The sequence below is a fragment of the Dipodomys spectabilis genome, unplaced genomic scaffold (genome assembly GCF_019054845.1).
Source record: "Dipodomys spectabilis isolate Male_0828 unplaced genomic scaffold, ASM1905484v1 ptg000009l, whole genome shotgun sequence".
In the NCBI taxonomy this organism is placed as follows: domain Eukaryota; kingdom Metazoa; phylum Chordata; class Mammalia; order Rodentia; family Heteromyidae; genus Dipodomys; species Dipodomys spectabilis.
This window is the reverse complement of record NW_024870686.1, coordinates 27,877,225-27,897,168: the sequence shown is the minus strand read 5'-3', so window position 1 is coordinate 27,897,168 and position 19,944 is coordinate 27,877,225. Positions and strand designations below refer to the sequence as shown.

At 34.0% G+C, this 19,944-nt stretch overlaps 1 non-coding gene across 1 annotated transcript; it reads left to right on the top strand.

Annotated features, from left to right (window-relative positions):
• Nucleotides 1-19,398: 19,398 nt before the first annotated feature.
• On the top strand, nucleotides 19,399-19,471 carry Trnaa-ugc. Its single transcript has one exon. It is a non-coding gene; the product is annotated as a tRNA-Ala (tRNA).
• The last annotated feature ends 473 nt before the right edge of the window (nucleotides 19,472-19,944 follow it).

The following is a 19,944-nucleotide window of genomic DNA, read 5'->3' as shown; positions in this document are numbered from 1 at the left end:
TAGGAGTGTAAGTTAACTTTTATGTGTTGAAGTGTGTGTATGCTAAGGTGATGCATAATGTACAAAGCCACCTGAAATAAGGCAGAAGATGAGAGAACTTTGTCTAAAATTGCAATACCTATTGGGGCATAAGGGCATGTCTCTCAGATGTGTGGGTTATCTGTGGTGTGGTAAATGTGAAAACAATTCTAACTTTCTACTTTCACCTATGTGGCTTTCCCTGGTCTGTCTTTCTGCTAATGGTACTTCTCTTTATTCAGGCAGCCTTTGACCTTTTCTTTCCATGTTTACACATAAGAATGTATATCATTATGTTACTTCATCAGTAGTCAATTAATTGCCAGTTTTGCCAGCTCTAGCTTTAATATCTTGAAGTCTTACTTTGTCATTCCTTTGATTCTTTCTGAAATTATCATGCTGCAAACTTGCATGATAATCTATTTAATCTTGTCTACACGATCCCTATTATTTTTTATTTTCTGACTCCTAGATTAAAAATGGTATTCTTCATGAAATAAGGCCAAACAAAAGAGCTTTTACGGGCAAATTTTTAATCAATATGAAAAATACATATCTTAAACAAACATTTTACTTTCATGTTTGTTCTTTCTGTGCTCATGGTTTTCCATCCGAGAAATTTTCATAACTCTGAGTGAAAATCCATTATTTCACCATTAAAAAATTATCATGCCTCTTCATGATCAAGCTGCATGCTCTTTACACTTATTTTTAAGCAATTTCATTCTCTTAGGGTAATTCTTTCATTTTTTTTTCTGCTTATGCACATGTCTGTTTTCTTGTGAATGAACATATATGAAGGGTTAAGGAGTCTTGATCTTCAGAATGTAAGTCTCGATTTCCCCCAGCTTGATCTCAAACTGTAGCAGATTGATCTCCTTTCATTTTATAATTTCTATTTTTTCTTTGGGAATAGATATTTTATGGTCTTTCTTATTTAGGGGTGTCTAAAGTTTACACAGGTTGCTTCACTTCCTCTTGGTTTTGGGTGTTATCTGTAGCCCTAGTCTTTTTCACAATATATACTTTCAACTAAATGCCACAAACTTACTCTGTAAAGTTCATATTAATACTATGTAAAAGTTACCTTCCTATCTGAATCTTACTATTAGTAAAATTTATTATCCTTGTCATTTATTTAATATGCTCTCTTACCCCAAGGAAAAGCATGCCAATAATGCGTTCCTCCTTATCCTCATGCAAACAACTAAGCAGAGATGTAGCCTCCGCCTTCTCCTCCTCCTCTTCCTCCTCCAATCACTGGGAAGAGAAAGATAAATATGGTCTCAGGAATCTCAGTCTGCCTCATTCAACATATTTCACTATTATTCCAATTTAATATTGTTTCAAACATGCCTCTTTTACCTTGATGTAAGTAACTGAATGAAATAGAGACAAATACAAACATTTGGCTTCTGTCCAATCTTTCACTATTGTTAGGTGATATATTTGAATAAATCTGTAATTCAATATAAGACACTCTAACATAGCGATTTGCTTATGCGAAAACCAGATAGTAAATGTGTTGGAGTTTGTGCCCATCAGTCTTCAAACATATCCAAAGATGCCATTGCATGAAGACAAAGTAACTGAGCCTCGAGACCATATTACCATTTTCATGACTGCATAAATTAGTGAGAAAGGAATGTCACTATCATCCTCATGACAAACATTTCCTATGTGACCACACAAACCATCTACATAGTTTAATATAAATTAGAAGAGAATATTGGTATCAGTCAGATATAAAGCTGGGTGTTTATACTATCTGGCCTTTATAATTCTTTTCATTGGAAAAATGGTGTTTGCATGGCATCTTCTTTCAACTCTCATTGCCATGAATCTGCAAGCAGAAGTGTTTAAATCCAAGGTCATGTTTGTACATCTTTATCTCTAATTCACAGAAGCTAGACGATCTAAATTCATTTAAAAGGATATGATACAGTTATCAGTTTTCTCTTCTGTTTTTACATTATTCTGGTATTCTATCTCGAAGATTATCTTTGCAATTAGAAAATGTAGAAGTTAAAGAGGAAGGTACATTTCTTACCTTCTTGTCCAGGTGCTTCAAATCATAGCTATCTACTAGAGTTACCAATTTTTTTTAAACCAACACACCACTTCACTCTGTATCAAAATATAAACTATGCATAGAAATATTACTCAAAAGTATAATTCTCTGGGATACCTCAGAAGTAATTCAATTATTATATTTGAATTCAAACAAATAGCAAATAGCAAGGGTAAACTCAGATACAAAATAAAGTTTCACAGCAAATAGCTTTTGATCCATTGTCGTCTCACTACTTAGAAGAGAACATGAAGAAATATTTGAAGAAATGTGGGCACTGAAGCATTAAAAGATTTATTAGCCCTGTTGATTCTTTTGACATACCTGGTAGATATTGATATGTCATTAGTATTTTTTTAATCCATTGGTTCTTGAGAAATGGGAATTTCTGGAAACAAGATACAGTGATTAAAATGAAAGGGCAAAATAAACCATTCAAACAAATCACACCATAGGCTTTTATTTTTCAAGCACTTTTGTAACACATAAAGCTTTCAAAATCAAAGAATTATGCAAGCATTTGTATGTCATGCATGCTTTAACATAAATATAATCAGAGTGATTTGATTTTTATTTAAATGTTATTAAAATATGATTAAAATTATCAAAGGCAATTTATTGCTCTGATAGTTCCAAGATCCAATTTGTTCAAATATACTTCTTCTGAGGAAGTGATTTAATTTTCAACCTGATATTTCAGTTTATTAATTATTTTAGCATCAGAACTGAAGTTCTTTTATAAACACATCTATAGCTCAGGTGGGACATCTTGGTAGACAATAACTCATCTCAATTCCCAGAACTGGTGTTGCTGAATTTAAGTTATAGTCCAAATACTAGAATTCAACATCTCATTACTTCTACACTACACTTTGATGCCAACTATATTGCTCTCATTTTAACTACTTTTCTGTTTTGACTTTCCATATTCCTTGAGACCATGTAAAATACTTCAAGCACATTTCAACTCACAGAATATGCTTATCCTTTACACTAAAGTTACAAGTTTCCACAACCCAGTGAAGAAAAAAATACCTCTATTAATAATGTTTTCTTGTGTGTGTGTGTGTGTGTGCTTGCATGTGTGTATGCATACACATGCATGTTGGTCGTAAACACTACACTAAGCTTTTTTGTTCAAGGCCAGCACCACTTGAGCCACAGTTGTATTTTGGGCTTTTTGGGTGATTAATTGGAGATAAGAGTCTCATAGACTTTCCTGCTCGGGCTGGCTTTAAACTGAAACCCTCAGTTCTCAACCTCCCAAGTAGCTAGCATTGCAGGCATGAGCCACCAGTGTCCAGCTAGTTTTCTTTAGTAATTTTTGTTCATTTGATTTTTTGATTTTTGTGGTAGAAAGGTTTGAATTAAGGAGTTTGCCTAGCATCCCTTAAGCCATACCCCAAGCTAGATACTAAATTCTCAGTGTATGTTGGATGGTAAAAATCACATTTACTATTAAAGTTTTATTTTGTTTTGTTTTTCGTACTGATTAATTCATTAATATAGTGATACTCAAGTGACTTTTCTTAAGTGTGATAACAATGTATTTAGTTCCGAGTAAAATGAAAAGACTGGAGTGCAAAATAGGAGCAATAATTTTACACAGATATGCTTGTCAGTATGCACAAAAAATTACATTTTTATTGGAAAGGGAGGGTGCTTGATTAGAACAATTTTGGTTTTCATTGTTTTGTTTGAATCAGGTATTACAGGTGCCTATTAAATAATTATTTAAACCAGCGCCAGTGGTTCACGCCTGTAATCCTAGCTACTCTGGAAGCTGAGATCTGGGGATCACAGCTCAAAGCCAGCCTGAGCAGGAAAGTCTGTGTGACTCTTATCTCCAAACCACTAGAAAACCAGAAGTGGTGCTATGGCTCAAGCGGTAGAGTGCTCGCCTTGAGCTGAAGAGCACAGCGACAGTGCCCAAGCCAATAGGAAGGGGAAACAAAAGAGAAGGCAACCATGCTTGATAAGAAATGTACTCGTTATCTTGCCCATGTAATTGTAACCCCTCTGTACAGTATTTTCACAATAATAAAAAAAGAAGAGAAAATAAATAAATAAATAACTATTTAAGTATTTGAAATAAATAGTTGGCATGCTAATTTTTTGGTCATTAACAACACTGTTTTTTAGGGGGTTGACTGATTTTATGTTTTTCAAAAATATGTATATTAGTAAATGTAAATAATAGTGTTTTTTAATTTCTTCTACATTTACAGAAAGCTCTTTCCATTTTTATAGGTCCATTTAGTACAAAGTGTCACACACAGAGTACATTTCATCTCCAAAGAAACTTTTGAATATCTAAATCTAGATTTGAACATGATAAGAAAATTTTATGACTAATTACTACATGGTATAATGTTTCTCAATCTACAAAATTTCTGCTAATTTCAGTATAGTTTAATCCATATCACACTCTATGAAATAAGTAAGATCTGTATATTGACAAATGATCACGTCATGTAATTAATTAGAAGAGACCGTAGAAATTCATATTACACCTTAGGCATTATGATTGATGACTAAATTTTGAGCCTTTTTTGGTAATAACTATATAATAAAATGCATTAGATATGTATTGGTCTTTGGAAAGGGAAAATTTCTAAACATCTGGAACCTTTTTCAGTACTAACATGATAAATTTATGCTGTGCGAACTATTGTGAAAATAATTTTAGTTGGGAGAGACATTTTATATTAAAATAATTCATAAATGGTATTAGTATTTTTGATAGCAAGTTTATAACAAAAATATACAACCTATACTTAATGGTAGACCCAAGACTAGAGTCAGAGCTGGATGATTTTTGAAAGTTATACCTGGTCCCTTGTGCTGTTTTCCACTTTCTTGCCACCGCGAAGACAGAAATTCTGATTTACCACTGGCCCATAGCATATAGGCCAAGGATCCACAGACTAAAACTCCTGAAATAACGAGCCCAAATAAATCTTCACCCTTATAAAGAATTGCTTTTAGGTGTTTGTCTCAGTAGTGGAAAAAATAAGACAACGGAAAACATTCCAATTCTTTCCTTCCAGCTTTTTGATATATATAGTATAGTATGATTAAGCTATAGTTATTCTGTTGAGAAACTTAGTCCTAGTCATCTGTAATTTAATACTCATTAACCAAACTCAGCTTTGGACAGCGAAATGTCTTCTAGGTGAGTCTTACATTCTTTTGATATAATTCCATTATTGTGTGTTAGTGTGTATATATGCATGTATATGTGTTTTGAATACTTCCTTACTTTATGACAACATAAGATATTAAGGTTTATCTCTCACTCTGCTAGGTTCTACATTCAGTTTCTGTCAAGAGTCCATAGACGTATTCTATGGCATTTGGCTCTTACAAGTCTTTCTCCAGAGGTGTACTTTTCTCTTCTAAAGTGACTCTGAAGACAACAGAGGCAGAGAAATGCTGAGTCAGATAAGATGCCTCTGGTTGAATAAGGTTCTAGTTAAGTATTTTTCTTGAGAACTAGTCTTTGGTGTAGAAGGCTCTGGAACAATTCTCAAGGGTTTCTTTTCTCAATCTATGTCAGAGACACGAGATGATTTTTTTCCCAGGCTTCATTCCTTGAGAACTTGTTTTAGTCCTTTGAGGAAAACCTCACAGAATTGTGAAAGTCCTGCAGACCCAGGACTTTCTTATGCTTACTTCAGTAGACACTTGGCTTCAGGAAATTTGCATACACTATGTAGGAATGTAGGCATTCCTACCAGTTTTCTACGTGGCAGTTTTCTGCCCAAGGAAAGCTGATTCCAGATGGACTTACCTCTCCAGCCTTCAGAATGGTGTTCTGCACATTCAGTTCCCTGATCCACAGCATTAATATTCTGGCTTGTTAAGATTTTCCCCTTGAATAGTAGGAGTGATGGTTTTCAAGTTCTTTTTTTTAATTGTACTCCTGTAACTTCTGCCATCTTGAAAGTGGATAAATACATTGTAGATTTTTCATGTTTGTTATATGAATTTTCAAGTCTGAAATTCTATTTCATATTTCCATGTAGGTTTATTATTTTATTTAAGCTATTGTGATGAGGTATTTTTTAAAGTATTAGATATAGGCTATTCACTTTAATATACATACATATATACCATATGGATACACTCTTTGTGTATATATTATCTATATATAACACATATGTGTATATGTAGTTATAGTTTTATCTATATAAAATGTAGATAATTCATGTTATTGGCTTCAACAGCTCAATTTGCAGTAGTATGAACTGATAACATTTCATCCTAACTGTCATGTTTCTTTGTGTGTTTCATAATTTTGTTGCTGTTATTGAAAATTGGAGATTTCACATTATACACTACACATTTTAGTACTACTTGATTCTGCTTTTCTCCCCATCATTCATTAACTGAATCTATCTTCTTGATGTAGGCAACCTCTTATAACACCTTTCAATTTTGCTAAATCTTAGTTTTATTTTCTGGCCTGGCATTTCAGGGGTCTCTTATGTATCTGCATAGCTTAGTGGTGGGCTCATAATTTGAGCAGAGGTTGTTCCTAGACACCACAGTTCTGTAATGCTTATGCCATTTGCTGATGGATTTGTGTGTGGATTGGGAAGTGCATTCAAAGTTCAGCCAATTTTTAAGTCGGCCTCAACTTTTACTTTCCTCCAGGCACTCACAGCTCTTTCTTCTCCTTGCTCAAAGTTTTCTGTTCAGAAATTGCTATTTTCTTAATGTTTCTGGCCCTTCGGAGCTCTTACTTCCACAATTGTTCTCTTCATTTTTCCCCATATATCTTAATTAGTTTAATTGTGAAATTTTTAGGCATGTTTTTAATATACTTAGGTCATATTTCATTACCATTTCTTGCCCTTACTGCTCTATCATCCCAGTGATATCTTCTTTCCAAATAGTCCTCTTCTACTTTCACAATTTTTGCCCAAAAAATATCTAGGTTTGGGCTATACAAGAAAATACCGTCTTTGCCTTTCCACAACTGGCTATTCTCATTAAAAATGGTACCTTTTACATCCATCCATTTTCCTGAAAATGACATAATTTTCTTCCTCTTTATGGTTGGATCAAACTCCATTGTGTATACACCTGCCCCCCCCTCCCCCCCGCAGTAACTTCTCAATCCATTCATCTGTTAACAAACATCTATGCAGACTTGGATCTCATGAATAATGTTGCTTTAAACATAAGATATTCAGGTAATTCTCTCAGTGGCTGACTTGTATTCATTTCAAGAGAACTCAAAGAGTTATATGTATTTCTTGATCCTCTGGTTGTTCTCCTTGAGTTTTTGAATAATCTCCATACTGATTTACTGGATTAATTTTCAATCCCATTATTATGTGTAAGGGTTTCCTTTTCCTGAGGTGGCAAATACTTGTTATTTCTTTGTTCACTGTTTAACTGGAACACTGCTTGCTCTATCAGGTTTAGTAATCTCAGGGTGACCTGTTTTCCAGAATCATTAGTAGTATATCTGCTACTGGATGAAAACTGCTCTCTGGCATTCATGTTTGCCCTCTTCCAAAGTCAAGTCTACTTTCTCTAACATGATCAGGCAGTACCTCCACTCTGATTGAGCTAAGGCAGGATCTGGAAACAGTTGTAGCAACAAGGCCTGCTGCTTGCTACTGTTCTTATCCAAACTTCTAACTATTTTCATATCATAAAGCAAAATCATTACTTTTTTAACATAAGCTTAATTAAAAGTATGTTAACTATTTCCAGGAAAACTGGGTTTAAAGTGGAATCTGCGTGAAGTTAAATGTATCTGATCCATTGTTGGAGAGGGACTTCAGAAGTTGTGTTTTCTAAGGCCCCTGCATTTTTAAAAACCATCATCCAGCATGTGCGGTGAATTTTTCTGATAACAAGCATTGAAGTTCTTATGACTCAATGTTAACACAATAAGCACAGAGAAGGTGCAACAGCCAGACTGAAAGGCAGTTGTCTTTCTAGGCAAATGTTCTTTGATTCAGCCCTCCCAGAAGGATTCATTATTTTATCTGGGACAACAGAGCCCTCAGAGGTGTGGTTCAGAGACAGTCCATATTTTCATTTGTTTCTCGGATACACAAAAAATAATTCTATTTCTATACTTACTCTGTAGGGTCTCAGGGAATACCACATGAAGGACACTTGTGAAACAAATTCTGAATACCAGGAAAAGCAGATTTTCATGCAGACAGTAGGAAGAACTTTCAGACATAGGTATGGAAATACCAGGAGAAGGAGGAGCAACTTTCTTCAATTCACCTTGAAAATTTCCTGAAGATACACAAACTAATTAGGGTAAGGATGAGTTTTTTCCCCCTAAAACAAGGGACTGAAACAAAGTAATTTAAGTCAGTAAAGTCAAAAGTAGGGATGAGTGTATAGAAATGTGTGTACATGGGTTTATAGCTTTTCACAAGTAAGGATGGTTCACTTTTTAGGAATTAATCCATACAATGATACCAAACCTATTAATGAGTGGTAAGACTAGTGTTTAATACTTAATTTACTTACTGCAAAAATTGCTTTTTATCATCACCTCTTGGTACAGCTATATTTATGAATATATATGAATATCATATACAGATACAATATATATCCTTATTTACTATGTGTATATATATATATATATATATATATATATATATATAGTGAGTATTTAATGAATACTACTTTTCATATATACTAATCTATACAAGTGGTGACCTAATTTGTCTTACAGTGCCTTTGAGACAAAGTGCACACTCTAATTCTACATGGCTTAATTGCAGACAATTTCCTTTGGCAGGAGTTCCAATAGACCCTATTTCCATCTGTATAGGGAACATTAATTGCTATTTTTGTGCATCCTTGATAATATTCCACATTTCTTTGCTTGTTTTGCACTTCTTTTAGCCTACTGACTTCCAATTGTGAAGCTTTTGAATTGCCTAACATTAAACATTGCAGGTTATTTTAGGCTGACATAGTCAAAGATATAGAAAAAAATAGGAAGAAAGTCAACACAGTAATTTTAGAAAGAGCCACATTGTATATAAATCCACAAAATGTATTTTGAAGATTAGTTAGGTATGGAGAAAGCAGAATCGGCAGAGTAAAACTGTGTTTCTTGGGCTGGGAAGCCTGGTTCAGTGGTAGAGTGCTTGCCTTGTATGCATGAGGCCCTGTGTTCGATTGCTCAGCACCACATAAGCAGAAAAAGCCAGAAATGGTGTTGTGGCCCAAGCAGTAGAGCACTAGCCTTGAGCTGAAGAGCTGAGGGACAACACCCAAGCCCAGAGTTCAGGACCCATGACTGACAAAAAAAGAAAAAGAAAAAGAAATATGTCTCTTAAAATTCTTGTGGAATTTTTTTTATTTTAGCTTAACATCTTTTATTACTTTTGTCATTGTCAGGCTAATCATATATGTTTTCTACTATAGAAATTATATAACTCTTCTCTGATTTTAGTATTACTTTTTCCTAAATATAGTCCTTCATTGTAAAATCAAAATATTCATTTTAAGTGCTCTAACAAGTAGGTATGGAGTATATACAAAAGAATATGTGTGTATTTTGCCATTTGGTAAAGAAACACGTATAAGTTCTGGGACTTTTAAATCCTGAGCTTAAAATTAGCCTTAACATGACCCTTGTAGGTGTTTAAAGAGTGATTTTCTTATCTACTCTTGCTTTTGGGCATGAGGTTTCTTTTGTAATAAAATGTTAGTTTTCTGTCTCATTTCCACTTGTTATGGTAGGAATCACAAAGTTATCTTTTTCATTTATTTCTAAGTCTTACCAATATAACTCAAATCAATGAGTAATTATTCAATTTAAGTAGTAAGATGACCGAACTGGGTTTATTAAAATAATATTATTCTTTCTGATGAGATTTTTTTTATCAACCTAGGCTTTGTTGAGTTTGGAGTGGACAGATGAATGCAGCTGTCACAAACTCAGAGCATGTACTTATTTTGTATTTGATTTCATTTTAAGTCTAGAACAAAGAGCAACTAAAATACTGATGCCTAGATAAAGAACATTCTGAGATGCTTACGAAGTTGAACATTGGTATCTCAAACTTACTTTGAAGTACATCAAGATAAAGAACTATAAATGAGTAGAAGGGAAAATGATATATATGATAATGCATAGTAAAATGTTAATTGTAGAGTCTAAGTAATCATTGTGTGACTACTTGATATAAAATTCTTTCAAACTGTCCTACTCTTGAATGTTTACATAACCATATATTAAATAATCATCACATGACCTTTTATGACTTGAAAAGAATTATGTTTTTTCATAGTGACTTGCGTTATGATCATAAATTTTAGATCTTAGTTCCCCAAAATATTATCCTATAAGGTTTTGATTACGATATCTTCAAATAATAAACTTGCTGATCAAGAAGAGTCCACCTTCATTTCCTTTGTCATATCCCACACATTGTTCGAAGTAATTCATATAAATTAACCTAAAATTCCTCACCACAACCATGTGAGGTAAATATTTCCATTTTTCCCCCTGTGGCTCAAGATAGTGTATATTTGTTTTCCTATAGTTATAATTGCACACTTGCTTTATCATTAGTATTACTATCGAAAATTAAAAACATAATTCAAATGCATAATTTCTGTTGCTACAATCCATATTTTGTGTCCTTCTTGTTTGCTAGCTCCTTAACCACTTATTTCCTGTTTAAACCAGGTATCAGCATAGAAGTAGAACATTTGAAAGGGCATATTCAATGCTGGCATTGTTTTTAAGTCTTCTGTTACTAATAGTGATATTGCTTTAAATTTTTTATGCATGTGCCATTTATGATATTCTTAAAAGCTTTCATTTGGTTTTAGGTCAGGCTTCTGTACCGTTATTGTCATTTCTAAATGTGTGATTTGGAACCGTGGAATTGTAAAATGACTTAATCATTAAAGCCAAGCCTTTTCGTTTTCATCTTCCACTATCTTTATTCTCTCCATGGTGATTAATGTGAATGTACGATTTGTGACTGAGAGGTGGTGTCAGATTTTAACAATATTTTCTCATAAACATTCCTGGCAGAGAGATTAAGCATACCTTCTACAGAAATCACATTACTAAGATGTTTATATAGCAGTCAAAGATAATAAATTTTATATCAGTCTTTAACATACTGTTCATTTGTTTGTTTTCAAGGCTGGAAGTAGATATCATTTAGCTAGAGACAGCTTTTCAGAAAACTGTCATTCTTGATGGGGTTTATACGTTACTAAAGAGAGTAAATTTTTTATTCCCTTAAAAAAAAACAACCTCTGTTAAGTTATACCAAATGAAACAAATTGTAAAACATGATTTCCCAAATGAATTACCACATTCTCTATGACTTAATTTCTTCTGACAATTTTTGTAGTGACAGCACAGTTTTTGTCTGACATGCACAATTAGGTTTGGTGAAGCACATTTATTTCATGTTTCTGACTGTGAGAACACAACTCAACTCATACTAAGAAACATCTTACAAACGGTGGCCAGTGCAAAGAAATCTGTGGTAAATTAAGATGAATTAATGTTGAACTGGGATTCATAAAACATGAAACAAGGCCATAAACCACAGGTATAAAAGTTTAAGCAATAACCTCTTTAAAAGGTAGTAGGATGAATTGGCTCTAAGATTCACAGTTGAGAGAGAAAGAAAGAGATGGAACAAAGTATACATACACATAGAGAGGAAAAAGACAAGAGGAGAAACAGATTTGTGTATTAATCTACTACAGTTTTAGTGTCCTAACATCACATAAATAAGGCAAAAATGAGAATTCATCACATGCCTCGCCATTATCTAAATGGGAGCTCCCAAATTCATTTGCTGAAACTTAATCACCACTGCTATTAATGTTAAGAAGAAAAGTCTATAGGCAATTATTGAGTCAAAAGAGCTATAAAAATAGGCTTAGTGTCTTTTTCAGAGAGGTCTAAGGGAGCTGTTTGTCCTATCATTCATCCCGCGCTCATGAGAAGGATGAGGACTCTCACCAGAAACTTTCTATTCTTGATATGTGAGAGATGAATTTCTGTAGTTCATTCGTTACAGTAGCCCATATGAACCAAGACTTTCCCGTGATAATCATTAATAGCATAACAAAACTTCCTTCACCTCTCTTATGACTGCTAGAGCTTCGCATTTTATTTATACTTGTCTACTTAACAAGGTTATTGCAACCAGAATGGCCAAGACTACATCTGATATAACCTATATATTTCTCTAGTTTCCAGCACAACAGGCCACTGAAGGGAAAAATGTAGAATCTAAAATATTAAAGAATAAATGAGTTAATAATTTTATTTTTCTGAAATTATCTCAAAAAATGAAGCTATTCACCACTTAGATTCTTGCTTTAAAAACTTCCTCTGCTTGGGGGAGGATTGGGTGGGGGGGGGGGGGTTAGGGGAGGATGGGAAGGGATGGGAAGGGGAAGCTATAATGCTTGATAAGAAATGTACTCACTTATCTTGCCCATGTAATTGTAACCCCTCTGTACAGTATTTTCACAATAAAAAAACTTCCTCTGCTATAGTTTTTATAAAGCATAGCTTTTATAAGGTTCTATCTATAAATCTATATTGCAGTATCTTCTATGAGCAAGAATTCTGTGCCTGCTGTAGACGCTGGCATTCTATTTATTACGCCATATGGTTTAGAAGCATACTTTCCCCATACCCAGGTTTAAAAGCATTTCTCTAGAGAGATATTGTTTTTCATTTCTTGAAGTTGTGGAGCACTTAACATACAGGGGCTTTGGAACAGTATTTGTGAGTAGAAATCCTAAAAGTGACCATCATAGCTTATAAGTGAAATGAGTTTCTGCTCTTCCTATAATCCCAGAGGGAGAAAAGTAGAACTTGCATTAAAATATGAAGGCTCATGGTAAGTAGCTGTTCATCTAGATGGGTGTGATCAATTCGGTCTTGTTATCCAGCTACAGTGGGAAAAGAAGAGGATCCTGGTTCATTAGCAAGCTTGGGCAAGAAGTACGACCCTATCTCAAAAAAGTCAGTGCAGGAAAGGGCTGCAGGCATGGTTTGGTGGTTCAGCCTAGGAACTATAAGAGTCTGAGGCCAAACCCCAGTACTGCTAAGCATAAAAAGGTTTTAAAAGATGATGATAAGTTAGTAGTCATCAACATGCTTGCTTTTCAGAAACACCAGTAGTTGTTTGCATGAAGTCATGCATTTTAAAGCACTTTCTTTTTTCCGTATAAATACTAGACTCATCATCAATTATTATAAATAATTATAAATAAATTCATTATAAATAAATTCAGTAGCTCAATACAATAATCAGTTATAAGACATCTACAAAGCTCTCTCCAAGTCTAGTAAATATTTTTGATATTGAATTCAAATATATTTATGTGTAGTGAAAGACTTCATTCCCAATTTAAATATTAGGTAGTTATAATAGGGGTAAAATATTTTCTTAATAAAGAACACGAGTCTCCAACAGGGAAGAAATTAGTTACAACTACAGGCATTATGGTGTTAGTGTATTAATGTTTTATGATAAGATACTGGAGACGTGCATTGTCAACTGTGTTACAACTAGGCAGATCTTTTATTTCTAACACGTTTGTAAAATCAGGTTTCTGAGGAAGTGTTATTTCCCCACCACCGACTAGACCACTATATCCTGAATTGTTCATAGGAAATTTAACCCATGCCAGACCACGTCTGAAGATTCTTGAGCACTAGAGAGTATTTGTAAATCTCTAAGTCATAAGACGTCAGTTCTTGATATAGCTGGTTATCTATCTTCTTGCCAGTCACTTGTAGAGAGTATAAACAGCTTCCTATTCCAAAGTGCTCCCAGGTCTTTTGGATTCCTTCTTCCACAAACACTGCTGCCTATCTTATTTATTATTCTCAAGTCACAGCTAATACATGAAACCACTACATTTTGCTGTTCAATGAAATTTTGCCAGAAGGGATAAAAGCACAGAGCAGAAACAAATTAAAACTGAAAACCAGAAGTCATCTCTTGGTGGTGTTTTCCTTCCTAGAATAAGGAAGGCCTTTAGGCTTAGAGACTATCATTGGAACGTGTTTTCCTTCCCCCCAAAAGCTCTTTCCCCTAATCTGGCCTCCATCTCTGGGTCTTGGCCAGAGGAAATTATAATACACTTAACATAAATGTATGTTATTGCCACAAGAGGATGGGCCTCACTTTTAGGATCATATCTAATTAATCTGAATGTCTCTGTTGTCTATTTACTCTAACTTGACACATCAGATCAGAGCTATGAGAAAACAGAAGAGGTCATGAAAAGGTAATGAATTCTGTTCACATTTGACAAATGGAAATGAAGATGTCTTTTGAATAATAGTGGGGTGTGTGTGTGTGTGTGTGTGTGTGTGCGCGCGCGCGCGCGCGCGCGTTTGCTTAGTTTTAAATAGGATATGGTTACCTGTGGTGGAGGTGGCCATCCCGAATCCATGTGATTTGGCTGACATTTTCCATTGGCTGGTGGTTCTCATTCCCCACAAGGGCCTGCTTGTGATGTCACTTTGCATTGAGCTCCCAAGTTATAACCTCATGAGGATGGAAATCAACTTTCTTGACATGGCTTTCCTGCCTTCGAAATGATTGGGACCATAGTTATTCTCAGGTGTATTTTAGAGAAATTTGAGGGCCGGGAAGGTGGCTCAGTGGTAGAGCGCTTGCCTTGCATGCCTGAGGGCCTGGGTTCGATTCCTCAGCACCACATAAGCAAAAAGAAAAAAGCCAGAAGTGGCGCTGTGGCTCAAGTGGTAGAGCGCTAGCTTTGAGCTGAAGAGCTGAGGGACAGGGCCCAGGCCAAGAGTTCAGGACCCCCCCCCAAAAAAAGAGAAAATTGATGGTTTCTTATTGTGTAAGAATACAATCTTTATTTCATTATTGTAGAAAATTAATATTTAATACATTACTTACATCTAAATATTTTCTGTCTTCCTAGACACCCCTCTCTCCTTCACTTTTGATTAGACAGTGGGAGCATTTGTTTGAAATAGTGTTTTCTATTGTTCTTTGGCATTTCTAGCTTTCTCCTTTATTTCCAATTGAGGATGCAAGACTAAAAAAAAAAAAAAAAAAAAAAAAAAGCCTACAGAACGTACCATCCATTTTCCTCCTGAGGTCTCTATTTGATTTGCCCATAGTTTCAATCTTCTTATATTTTAGGTATATCTCTAGCTCTACTTATCAGGAGGAAGAGAAGAACTGAGTAAAATAAATGTATCCCATTTTCTTAAAAGTGGAAAATTCTGCCTCATCATTTTTATCTTAACTGACTCTTAAATCCATCTTTACCCATATTGCTTCCTAAAATGCTGTGGCAGAACTCACCAACCAATCCTCTTAGTATCAGAACTACTTAGAAAGTCTAGACCTACATTAGATAAACTTTGCCCTACTCTTTAAGTGAAGTTCAAATTATGTCATTTTGGGGAGCTGAGGGAGTGCTGCCTGCCAGATGCAAGAGAAGTCCAGAAAATTGGAAAATGGAAATAGAAAATGAGAATATAGTATATTTAGATTTAATAATAAAAGCCACAGAAGCATAAATGATCTAACTTTAAAATTAAAATGACAAAATAGTTTGAGACTAGATGAAAGTGTCAAATATATGTTTTCACATGGCATATAGTTTCAAGAAATGAAAGACAGGTTAAAATAAAAAGGATGGAAAAATATGACACTATATTAAGATTAGAAGGTACATTTCAAAGCAAGAAAATCATTAATATATAAGTAGAGGAACATATCATGATGATAAAAAGGTCAGTTGAAAATTCACAATTGTAACTTCATGTTTACAAATTATGATAGCTTCAAAACACAAAGGAGAAAAAAAGACAACGCCACAATTATAATTGCAGATAAACAATCTTCTCTCTGATTAATAGAATTAGATACAAAACCACGAAAAGAATCAAGACTTAACACACACACCATCCTCATCATTCCTGCCCTAACTAATTGAGAGCAAACGTTATATACTGAATAAAATACATTTATTCAAATCATCCTCTACCTCCACTGTAGGGTATTGGCAATATTTTGGAAAACACACACAAAAAAACACACATACACACACATGCATACACATTCACATATATTTTTTACCCTTGCCTAATTTTTTTTTTGGCGGGGGGGTTGGTAGTTGTGGGACTGAACTCTAGGCCTGGGCGCTGTCCCTCAGCTCTTCAGCTCAAGGTGAGTGCTCTACCGCTTGAGCCACAGTGCCATTTCTGGTTTTCTAGTGGTTTATTGGAGATAAGTGTCTCACGGTCTTTCCTGCCCGGGCTGGCTTTGAATCGCGATCCTCAGATCTCAGCCTCCTGAGTAGCTAGGATTACAGGCGCCTGGCTCCCTTGCCTAATTTATAAGTAAGTAACTTTCTGTTTGCCTTGAGAGTCCAAGGAAGTATGAAGAATTGACCAAATGTATGGGAAAAACGTACAAACTGACGTAAAACACTGGAAATAGAAGGAGCCAGGACCTAAACAAAAGAAAATGAACAGAAAGAAATAATTATTACTCTCACTTTCAAATAATGCTAGCACAAACCATCACCTCCAGCTCAATGATGCATGAGTAGTTATCAGAATGTGACTTGTATTTTTTGTTTCCACATTGATTCTATTCATTATTTTACCTTAGCTGGAATCTGATGTTATTTGGTAATTAATAACACAATTAAAAAAAAAAAGACATTTCTGAACTAATGGAGTAAAGGCACCTCAGTCTCCAGGAACTATGGTTTATCTTGCTGCAACTATTGCGTACTTTTAGCTCAATACTATATCAATAATAACTTCAGAGAATAAATGCTTGAGAATAAAGAGTGCAAAAAAGCTTTAGAATTATGATATGGGCATTTTCAAATTTGTATTCCTATCATTAACTTTTTATGTTGTTTCTATTTCCTGAAATAGTACATGCAAATTTATTTATTCTCTGACTTATGCAAGTTTTCTCAAATGTAGAGTGATATAAAATATTATCTGTACTGAAATCAGTTACTACCAATGTAACTAAAGGAGGTAATCTTTGTTATAACTACAGGGAGAAAATTAAATGCAGCTCCTTTGCTAATATTGGTTGTAAAGGTATTAATTTCCTTAAACATTTGTGTTGGTTAAGTCTTCTTGTATACTTTCCTTTGCTTTTAAGCATACTGAAAGCAAGCTTGTTATAAAAATAAAAAGACAAAGCACAAAGGGCAAACCAATGCAACAGTGATACTAATAAGACAATATGTTGGAAATGAACTGTACAACTTGATGAGGGGATTGGGAGGGAGTGAAAGTGGGAGAAAAATGTGGGAGGGCTAAAAAGTTCAACAAGAAATGTGCTGACTACCTTAAGTATGTAAATGTAACTCAACACCTTGACAATCAAATTAAATTAAAAATGCTACTTGGTGATAATAAAAATAACTTTAAATATAAAATAACTATATATAACTATAATTATAATAAAAATAACTACTATAGAAAAACTATAAATGTTTTTAAAAGTAAACAAAATTAGGATATGTTTCTTTATATACTCTATTACTATATCAATTATTGGTATCATATTTCAAAGTATTAACAACTCAGGAGGTTTGTAATTTTTACTGAATTTTTTTCCTATTACATTTCCAACTGAATATTATTATAAAGAATGTATATCATGGATAAACTAGTTTCAGATAAAAGCAACAAAAATAATCTTATCTTTGTGATAGTCTTTAATTTTATTATATCAATGAGGAAATAATGAGAACAATAAATGTCATCAAATTAATGAAATTATTTGCAACATTTTATCATATAAAAACAAGTCAAGGCTAAAATAATTCAATAAATTTAAGGGAAAAATTATAATTGTAGAGCCAAAGAAATCTATCCATCCACCCATCTATCTCTACATATTTAGACATACATATATCTATTTCTATATAAATACATACAGAAAGAGAGAAAATACTTGATATGAGACAGACTATTGTCATAAAAAAATGAAAACATCTAAAGTTAAAACTTACATGGAAAATTCAGAAGAGCTATAATAATATATATCTCACTTACTGACTAGAAGACTAGAAAAAATATTGTGCAAACGGTATGAGAGAATAATGGTATGGAAATATAATAGAAAAGAGAAAAAATATTTACAACACAAATCTACATTTCATCATCAAATAATAATAGTGTGCCTTAGCCTGGCTTGAAGAAAGACAAGGAATATAAAGTTCAAGAGACTAAAGTGACTAACGCAACTAATTACAAAGGAAAATGGGCTAAAACAAGTATTTACATTCTCTCTTTCAACATTGACTCCATTTATCTTTTTGACTGCCTTCAAGCTGTAATTAAGAAACTTTATAAAATTGACATGAAGTATCGTATACACTTTTTGACAGATTAAATTCCAAAGCCTAGGATTTAATAATCTGTAAGAAAACAATGTTTACTAAAACTGATTGAAGTAGAAAGTTATTAATGATCTTGATTTCCATAGGTAAATTATAAAAAGTAGTTATCAAAATTTCATTCTGTGTTGTGAATGGACAGCATAGTACAAAGTACCAGGGTAAATGTACCTTTAAAGGATATCTACCTGTTTTTATATGGTTCCACATCTCTGAAAAAGTGAAAAATGTACAATGCTTTTCTTTCTGAAGCAAGTGTAAGATTGATGCTTAAGCTGATAATGTCTAGGGAGAACAGTTATAAACATATGATTTATTAATAACAATGTAAACCTTCTGGATTAAGCAAGAGACATGCTAATCTGAAGTGCCTAGGTGAAGAATTCTCTGACTGTGATGTAGATTAGGTTTCCTAATCTTGATTAATTCCACACATATTTAACACATTTGGACTGTTTTGCTATCATGTACTAAGGGTATTAGATTCTAGAACAATGACTGTATGTTTGTCCATTCATCCATTAGTTGTTTTTTTTTTTCAGAAAAATTCTCTTATTATATGTACACAAGTCATGGTATGTCTCTGATGAACAGACACTTTTTTCATGTCAGGACAAAGCCATATTTACTGTTTGAATGTTCTTTGTCTTAATATGTACTTTGTTAATATGAACACAGGAGTCACTTGTTATTGTTTATCTTGTATACTCTTTTTTGATACTTTAACTTTTGCATTCTTCATATTGGACTGGTCATTGCTTATATCTCAATTTTTAAGCAAAGATATCAAGTAAAATAAACAATTTACACATATGCATGTACACACACAAATCTAACAAATTATAGCATACTTTCCATACACTTCTGAAGTATTCAAAAATAATAACACTGGGGCTGGGAAGGTGGCTCAGTGGTAGAGCGCTTGCCTTGCATGCATGAGGCCCTGAGTTCGATTCCTCAGCAGCACATAAGCAAAAAGAAAAAAGCCGGAAGTGGTGTTGTGGCTCAAGTGGGAGCGCTAGACTTGAGCTGAAGAGCTGAGGGAAAGAGCCCAGGCCCAGAGTTCAGGACCCACGACTGGACCCCCCCCCCCAAAAAAAAAATAATAATAGCACCGAGTAAAGAAAAATACAATGAATCAAAAGCAAGCCTTTTTCTACCTTAAGGAAAGAATAAACAAGAACAGGTATAAGGGCAAAGATTACAGACTACAGACAATAGGGGAAAAAAAGCAAAACAAATAAAGGTCTCAATAGCTCCTTGAGAATACATGAAGAAAAAGATGCAAGTATTAAACATCATCAAGAAACTGTATCTAGACTTAGTCAGATGTTTAATATAGATATAATGTAGGCCCAAGGGTTCCAAAGTGTTAATGAGTATATGTTCTGTACTTAGACTAATGGAATTACTGACTGCCAAAGAAAAGGAAACAAATA